The following is a 9,189-nucleotide window of genomic DNA, read 5'->3' as shown; positions in this document are numbered from 1 at the left end:
GTCTGAGTTTTATTTTTTATTTATTGAGATATAATTGACATGTAAGATTGTGTAAGTTTAAGGTGCACAAGGAGTTGATTTGATACATTTGTGTATTGCAGTATGATTACCACCATAGTGTTAGCTAACACTTCTATTACTTCACATAATTACCATTTCTTTTTCGTGGTGAAAACATTTAAGATCTACTCTTTTAGCAGTTTTAAAGTATACGATACTATATTTTTGACTATAATTACTAGGCAGTGCATTAGCTTCCCATCTTCTAGTTACAACTTTGTACCCTTTGACCAGCATCTCCCCAAACCCGTGGTCCCCCCCATTCTCTGGTAATCACCATTCTACTCTCTGTTTCTATGAGTTTGGCTTTTTTTGATTTCACATACAAGTGATATAGAATATTTGCCTTTGTCTGGCTTATCTCACCTAGCACAATGCGCTCAAGGTCCATCCACATTGTCACAAATGGCAGGATTTCCTTCTTTCTAGTAATCCAAGTTCTTAAAGTGAAAGTAGTTTTCCACCAGAGAAGAGAGAGAGGCCTTCCAGTCGGGGAACAGTGTGTGCGAATTCACAGAGGAAGGAAACAGCTGACTCTGACTTGGGTGAGTGACGGGGCGGGGAGCCCAAAGGGCCTCGACTTGCTGAAGATAAGGAGAAGGCTGGTGAGCAGACAGTCTGCAAAGGGCCTTTTCCTCAGGCAATTTTCTGGAATGCACTATGGAAAGCCTCAGGAGGTTTTTATGCATCAGAATGATCAGATGAAATTTGCATTTGAGATAAATCAATGGGGAGGATGCAAAAGAGAGAGAGACACTTAGGGCAAGAGGCTGGTGAGGATCTTCTGGGAGTACCCAGGTGAGATATGAAGGGAACTGACCTTGAGGATCAGGAGCAGTGCGTGGGGGGGTGGGTGCAGGCTGCAGTATGATAAAGTATCACACTGCGTTGCAGAGAGATCAGAGGAATGATTATTCTTAGTGGGTCATGAAATCAATTTAATGCGTTCCAACCAGCATTTTTTGGTAGAAGAGAAAAGAATTAAGTAGAATAGAAAAGATATATTAGTGTGTATCATGAAATAAGAGTAACTGTGCATGAAACTTTGTTCAGTGCTATACATGCGTGTATTGCTCTGTGTGTGTGTGAGAGGGGGAGCTGTGTACTGAGATGCAAGGTAAAATATGTGTTTTTCACTGTGGGTCGCAATCAAACAAGTTTGGAAGCCACTGATCTAGAACGCACTAATGGTGCAAAGCAGAGAGTAATTGCCATTGGGATTCCCAGAAGAGAAAGATTCAATCCACGTGTGGCTGTCAGGGATGGATTCCCAGAGAATTTTGGAGAGTGGGAAGTGGACCTTGAAGGAGGATAGTGTATGGATGGGAGAGAAGTGGGAAAGGCAACCATGGCAGGGAGAAGGGGGTAATCTGGCTGGATTCCTCCTTAGCCTTAGCCTTTCCTAACAGCCTCCAGATAGTTATCTTGAGGAGGCTAACATTTCAGTCTCAGCACAGAAAAGCATCTGCTGACAGCGTATCTTTTCCTCCAGCACTTATGTAAAATCTATCTGTCAAATAACCCATGTCTCTTTTGACCTTCCACACAGGGACACTAAGTTCATTCTCAAAACAGCTTACTTGACTAACAAACAAGGGATGTTTTCCATTTTCATGAAAACTCTCAAGGGAAAGAGAATTGAATGAGCTGAGATCTGGGTTCAAGGTCTAGCCTAGAAGCTCATTCATCCAGTCACTTGTCATTTCTAAACCCTGTTTTTGCCCATCATAAAATGGGCTAATCAGAACTACCCAGCCTTTCTCCCAAACTTGTGAGCATCAAATCAGATGACATAAGGGGTGCAAACCTAAATTACCAGGGATGCAGACAGGTTACTTTTCCCATTTGCCAAAAGACCCAGCTAATGTCAGATCCTCTGAAAAATAAACACGATCTGGCAACCTTGTCATTGTTGTAGCGGATACAAGACGCTATTGTTTTATCAGCTGGCACCAGAGTTCCTTTTTAGGGAAGGAAGTGTCTTTGTTTAGGAAAATACCTTGATAGGCCCCTTGGGGATAGAAGGTGAGGCCCTAAGGACATGGGTGGGGAGGAAACAACAAAGATAGCTAAATATTCAATAGCTCTGCCTAAGAATTGAACAAGAATTTGGTGGGAATTCCCTGGGGGACCAGTGGTTAGGATTCCACGCTTCCACTGCAGGGGGCTGGGGTTCAATCCCTGGTCGGGGAACTAATATCCCACATGCCACACTGTGCGGCCAAAAAAAAAAAAAGAAGAATTTGGGGATGAGGAAGAACAAAGGAGAGATGAAAAAGGAAAACTAAGCAATCTGGTCAGATACTAATGCCCTAGTCTGTGAAAAATTGGGGAAGATTTTTAAGAACAGAGAGATCTCTGGACTGCAATTCTGCAAACCAACCCTCTCTCCAGTGTAACCTATTCTCCACATCTCCAGTAAATGTCTATTACAAAGCTGCATTTGTGGGAGCAGGGCTAGTGGGCAGCAAAGAGTAGGGGCTGTGTTCAACTTTGGGGGCAATTCTGGGATAGAGATAAAGGTGTGTCCACAAGACAGCAAAGAAAGAAATTTAGAGTCAGGTGACACTGAAAAACATAGGTCCAGGGAATTCACAGAAATCTTGGAGAAGGCCTGGGTTTTCCCTACCTTGTGAGATGGGGTTCAAACCAATCACATGTACAGTTGAGGTGTTAGGATTACCCCAGTAGGTATATGAAACCATTGACCATCCAACTCAATTATCACAATAAACATTTTTCCAGGCTTCTGTCTGGCTGAAGTCAGTATTATGTGGCCATTATTGATTGAACTTCAGTCATAATTTAAGAATCAATCACACTAGAGAGACCACACCAGCTTTTTTCTTCTCTTTTTCTGACTGCATCCTGACCAATATACACTCTGGGCAGTACTAATCTAATGCAGATAGGTAATCCCTTTCTGAGAATCATCTATTACAGCTGCATGCTATTTAAAGCATTTCACCATCATCTCATTGAATACCAGGTCTTCAAAATAACTTTATGAAGCAGGAAAAGCCTGGGTTATCACGTTAACAATAAGGAAACTGAGGCCCAAAGAATAAAAAAAGAAAAAAAAAAGGAAAAAATTACATTTGTATTAGGTATGAGCGATAATCTCAGATTTTAAGGAATGTTGGAGTCATAGATATAAATGCATGAAAAGTCAAACAACGACATTAAAGAAGTACGAATGAATATAAAAATAAATGTTGTAAGGGAGAGCACAATTAATTTCTGGAAGAATGATAGAGATCACAAGGCATCCAACATCAAAGTCAGGCCAGCTCAACCTTCTCATGACCCCACCCACTTCTTTCCATCTTCTTGGCCTCCCAAAGCCATCATTGTCTCCACCAGGATTACCATAATATCTTCCTTACTAGTCTCTCTGACTCTAGGTTTTTCCCTATAATCAGTTCCCCAAAAGGCATCTTTATAACATGCAAATCTCACCCTATCACTCCCCTACTTAAACCCTTAGGGGCACCCCACTGCCCTAAAGTAGAAACTGTTTAACCTCATCTATACACAAATCTTTCTTGATCTGGTCCTCTTATCTCTCAGGCCTCAGCTCTTGCCATTTGCTGCCTGAAACTCTGCTCCTTATAGACTGCTATATAATTAAGTAAGTATTTGGTCTCTGTGCTTTTTCCTGGCACAGAGGAAATCCTTGGGATTTCCTGAGTGATAGGAGTGTCTTTTGTTATTCATAAGGAATCCCTTTCTATCCTAAGTTTATGCTAAAGAAGTGATTTAGGGCAGGGCCCCTAGATAGCCTCCAGATGGGGCTGGTTACCAGAAGGACCAAGTGATTAAAGCGTGAGAATTTCCCGCTGGGAGTTGGTGAGGAAACGCTGAAGGTTGAGGTCTATAAAAACCCTTGAACAGCAAGAGAGAGAGAGCACTTTGGAGTTGGTGAGCACGTCCACATGCTGGGAGGGTGGTGCACCCCAATTTCACAGACAGAAGTTCCTCTGCTTGGGACCCTTCCTGATCTCTCCATGTGTACTTCTTTACTATCAGCTGGTAAGTGTAAGTAAAGTGACTTCCTGAGTTTGGTGAGCTGATCTAGCAAATTATCAAACCCAAGGAGGGGGTCCAGGGAGCCCCTTATTTATAGCCAGTAGGTCAGAGGTTTGGGTGGCCTGAGACTTACAACTGGCATCTGAAGTGGAGGTCGTCTTGTGGGACTGAGCCTTAAGCTGTAGGGTCTGCGCTAACTCTGGGTAGTTAGTTTCAGAATGAATTGAATTGTTGAACGCCCAACTGGTGTTGGAGAGTAGGTTGTTGTCCAAAAATGTGTCAGGTGGACACTTTTTGTTTTGCTTTTGTTACTGAACTGAAGTTCACGTGCCCAAAACACAGTGAGGCCAAACAAACTGAAACGTTGGGGTTTGGAGCAGAGAAAGATTTATTGCAGGGCCAAAGAGACCGGGAGGCTTCTGCTCAAAAAGCCCAAATTCCCTGATGGTTTTTGCGGAGAAGTTTTTATAGGCAAAATTTGAGGGGAGGGCTGCAGGGTGTGTGACTTTCTTCTGATTGGTTGGTGGTGAGGTAACAGGGTGGTGTTCCAGGAATCTTGTGCCCAGCCTGAAGTTACTACCCTCCACCTGGGTGGGGGGCCTGCAAAAAGAACTCAAAGATATTGTTATGTATATTCCTTCTGGAGGAACCGGGACCCTGCCCCATTGCTGCACTATTGTTTTTTGGTTTTTTTTTTAAATTTTATTTATTTATGGCTGTGTTGGGTGTTTGTTTCTGTGCGAGGGCCCTCTCCAGCTGCGGCAAGTGGGGGCCACTCTTCATCGCGGTGCGCGGGCCACTCACCATCGTGGCCTCTCCTGCCGCGGAGCACAGGCTCCCGACGCGCAGGCTCAGCAATCGTGGCTCACGGGCCTAGTTGCTCCGCGGCATGTGGGATCCTCCCAGACCAGGGCCTGAACCTGTGTGCTCCTCACTGGCAGGCAGACTCTCAACCACTGCGCCACCAGGGAAGCCCCTGCACTATTGTTTCTTGGCTGATCCTCCCTTGTTTCTGCATTCTCTTACCTCCCTGATTAGTTAACTGTTTGAATCTGCTCTTTGGAACTTAGGGAAGGTCCAGGAGGCTGAATGTAAACCTATTTCCTACAAACAAGAAACAGGTGGCACGGAAAGGATTTGTACACAGGAGGGTCCCCACAGGGTGCTGCTTGGTTTCACTTTGTTTTCCTGATTTCATGAACTATTTTTCCAGGCACTCTTGCCTCCTGGCCTTTGTATGCCACGTCCCTTCTGCTTGCATCACTTCTTTTTTTTTTTTAATATTTACTTACTTACTTATTTACTTATTTATTTACTTAGGCTGTGCGGGATCTTTAGTCACGGCACATGGACTTCTTAGTCGCAGCATGAATGAGGGATCTAGTTCCCTGACCAGGGATCAAACCCGGGCCCCCTGCTTTGGGAGAGTGGAGCCTTACCCACTGGACCACCAGGGAAGTCCCTGCTTGCATCACTCTTGCTCACTCTCCTGGCCTAGCTAATTTCATCTTATCCTTCAGGACTTGACTTTGATATCCCCTCCAAGAGGTTCTTCTTATCACTAGAATAGGTTAGAACCTACACCCTGCTATTTCATAGCATCCTTGATATCCCCATCCTAATGCTCGTCACACTTCACCATTGTTACTTGTATAATTGTCTTCTCCAAGAGTGAAGGCAGCTCTGTAAGCTCGTTGATGGGTGGACCGGATGGTCTGTCTTGCTTGCCTTCATTTCCAGCACCCAGCATAGTGCCTAGTGTGTCATAAATACTTAAGTGTATTGAGTTCAGAATGAATGAATGGATGTCGTAGGAACTTGGAGGGGAAAAAAAAATTGAGGTGGTCAGGAAAGAGGTAGGCTCGGACTTGAATGACAAGTGGAGAAGCTTCCATAGTCACCCAGTACATCAGTGACAAACCATGGCTCCTTGCCTCCCCAGGGAGTGCCTGCAGAATGGAGGAAAGAAGCTGAACTATGAGAGAAGAGCAGGCTCTACTGCTGCCTCTGTGCCTCACTGAGGCACAGAGCGTGTCATTTACCCTCTCAGAGCCTGAGTTTCCTTATCTGTAAAATGGGGCCCCTACAGCCTACTGGTGGGTTTCTGTGAGGTTCGAGGAGGTCCAGAATGTGTAAGTCCCCAGCACAAAATGTACCTGACCAAACGCATGTGAATTTGTTTTCACACAACCTCCCCATCCAAGATTTCCCAAGCCACTGGCTGAAAGCCAGCCTGGGAAAAGCCAGCATCTCTCAGCCCAGATCCCTGGCCCTGAGCAAACCCACTCTGCCCAGTCTGATCAACAACAGGAGCTGGGCCATCTGCTCTGTCCACCCCAGAAACAGCAGACAGTACCCAGAGGCTTCCTCACACCAAGCTTTAGGAGTACCACCAGCCAGAGCCACTGACTTTAAGGGATTTACCTCCCACAAGGAGGCAGTATCTCTTCCCCTATTAATTTGAGTAAAGAACTTTTTAAAAACTAATTTCTCAGGAACTTTAACCCTCTCTTTAACCTTCTTTGTTAGACAAAAGGACCCCCCAAATCCTCCGAGAAACAGAACTTATTAGGTGCCTGCAATGTCAGGGTTGTGCAGTATCCCCACTCTGCAAGGAGATTCCAAACTAATTAGGGGTGTGGTAGACCAAGTCATGCTCCCCCAAAGATAACCATGCCATTATCCCCGAAACCTATGAATATGTTTTGTTACATGGTAAGCAACTTTGCAGACATAATCAAAGTTTTGGATCTTATGGTGATTATAGGGAGATATCCTGTATTACCTGGGTGGGGCCAATCCAGTCACGTGAGCCCTTAAAGGTAGAGCACTTTATCTTGCTGGAATCAGAGATGAGGAAGAAGAGGAAGCTGGAGATTCAAAGCATGAGAGGGCAACCGACTATTGCTGGAGGGGTGGAGGCAGCACATGGAAAGCATGAGAAGAAATAAGGCAGCATGTAGAAGCAAAGACCAGCCCCCGGCTGACAGCAAGGAAACAGGGACTCAGTCCTACAACCACAACGAAGAGAATTCTATCAACAACCTGAAGGAGCGTGGAAGTGGATTCTCCCCCAGAGCCTTCAGACAAGAGCCCAGTCCTGACACTTTAATTTCAGCCTTATGAAAACCATAAGCAGAGAACTCAACCAAGCCTGCCTGGACTTCTGACCTACAGAAATGTGAGATAATAAGTGTGCTGTTTTAAGCCACTACATTTGTGGTGATTTGTTACCATAGCAACAGAAAACTAATACAGGGAGACAGGGCTTATGTCTTCGGGTCCTTCAACCTAGAGCTTAGCCTTAAGCTGCCACAGCTGTGAATTCCTGTGCATCTGAGCATGTCTGGAAAGTTGGAGGTTGTGGGTAGGCCATAGACAGGAAGACTGAAGCAGGGAGAATCATTTTCCATAAAGGTCAGGTCAGAGAGCCTCTCTCAGGAGAGATACCCAACCCACAGATTTGGTACAGGGACCCAGTTCTGAGAGCAGGGAACAAAAAAAGAGCCCCACCACACATGGAGGGTATTTAGAGCAGATGAGAGGAGGATGAGAGATCCTCCCTGTGGAAATTCTGGTCAGTGGACCTTTGGCCTGCAGAAGGACAAATGGGAGAAAGGCAACCTACTGAGTTAAGGGCCTGGTGGACTAATTGGGAAGTGCATATGAGACCCACCTGGATATTCCCTAAGCTGGTTGAGAGAGATTTGAGAGCCTCTGGGATTCCTGCAATTCTGCGGGTAGAGACTGGGTCATAGAAACACTGTTTTATTCATGTTATTTATGATGCAGTTATACTTGCTGCCCTCCAAGCTGGTGTGGCCTGGAGAAACAGAGTGCCCCAAGATCTATTAACCTCCAAGGGCAAAATAAGAGGCTTTACAGTGTCAAAGAGGGAGCAGGGTGGAATGGGCAGGGGCATGGAGAGGGGATGGCTTGGTTGGACACAGCTGGGTGCAAACTCTTCCTCCAGTTACTTGTGTAGCTTACTTTACCTTTCTGAGGTTGAGTTTCCAAACCTAAAAAATAGAGATGATAAGATGACCTTCATCACAAGGATTATGAAGAAACAATAGACAGGTTACTGATCACTACAGCACATGATGAAAAATACATTCCATGCTATACTTCAATTCAAAGACCCTCATTTTTCCCATCTTAATTCTCCAATATTGGGGTGTGACTCATTATCATATTGGCCAGGCAGCAGTCCTGAGGTAGTTTTATTGCCTGCACTTGCAAAATTAGTGTCAGTGGTTAGAAAGAAAATTCCAAAGACTACTGACTAGTGAAGTGTCCTTTTAAGAAGGGTTACCTCTTCAACCCACAGAGCACAGAGGATAACCTCATACAGAAAAACACAGACAGTGATGATGCTGAACCATGGTGATTCAGCAGGGCTAGACTTTAAATGTGGACAAGTTTTAGGGATGCCAAAACCAATTTACTTTTCTTTTCTTCTTTTTTTTGATGTGTTAAAGAGAGATGAATGATAAAAACATAACTCTAAAAGAGCACTTTCAATAACTATAAAATTGAAAAAAATTCTAAGTGATAAAAAAAAAAAGCACTAATAAAATACGGGAATTATTTATTATGCCCAACTAACTTACACAGAAATCAAGGCTGAGAGAACACTTATAGCAAATAGCAAGACTAAGAAGTGAAGGAAATATTCTCAGGCCTATGGCAGATGCCTGTTTGGTATGACTAGCATCTATTAACTATCCCCCAAATCCTTCACAGGAGTCCAAGAGGTGCAGCCTTTGGCCCACCAAAGATATTACACTTCAGTTTTGCCCACTGAGCATGTGTGTGCACACAAAATTCAAAAAATAGGAGTTGGGATGGGCGGAGTCAAGACGGAGGACTAGGAGGACACAGAATTTGCGTCTCCGCACAACTAGGGCACCTACCAGGCACCGGTGGGGGACCACAGACACCTAAGGGGACAGGAGGAGCCCCCAGCGACCGGGTAGGACGTGGGGCGTGAGGGGAGTGAAGGGGGGGGGAGAAGTGGAGGTGAGACAGGACTGGCGCCCCTGAGGGGTGGCTGGGGGAGGGGAAGGGATCCCACGCCTGAAGGGGGAAATTGGGGAA

The sequence above is a fragment of the Eubalaena glacialis genome, chromosome 2 (genome assembly GCF_028564815.1).
Source record: "Eubalaena glacialis isolate mEubGla1 chromosome 2, mEubGla1.1.hap2.+ XY, whole genome shotgun sequence".
Taxonomy (NCBI): Eukaryota; Metazoa; Chordata; class Mammalia; order Artiodactyla; family Balaenidae; genus Eubalaena; species Eubalaena glacialis.
Note: the sequence above shows the minus strand (reverse complement) of the source record.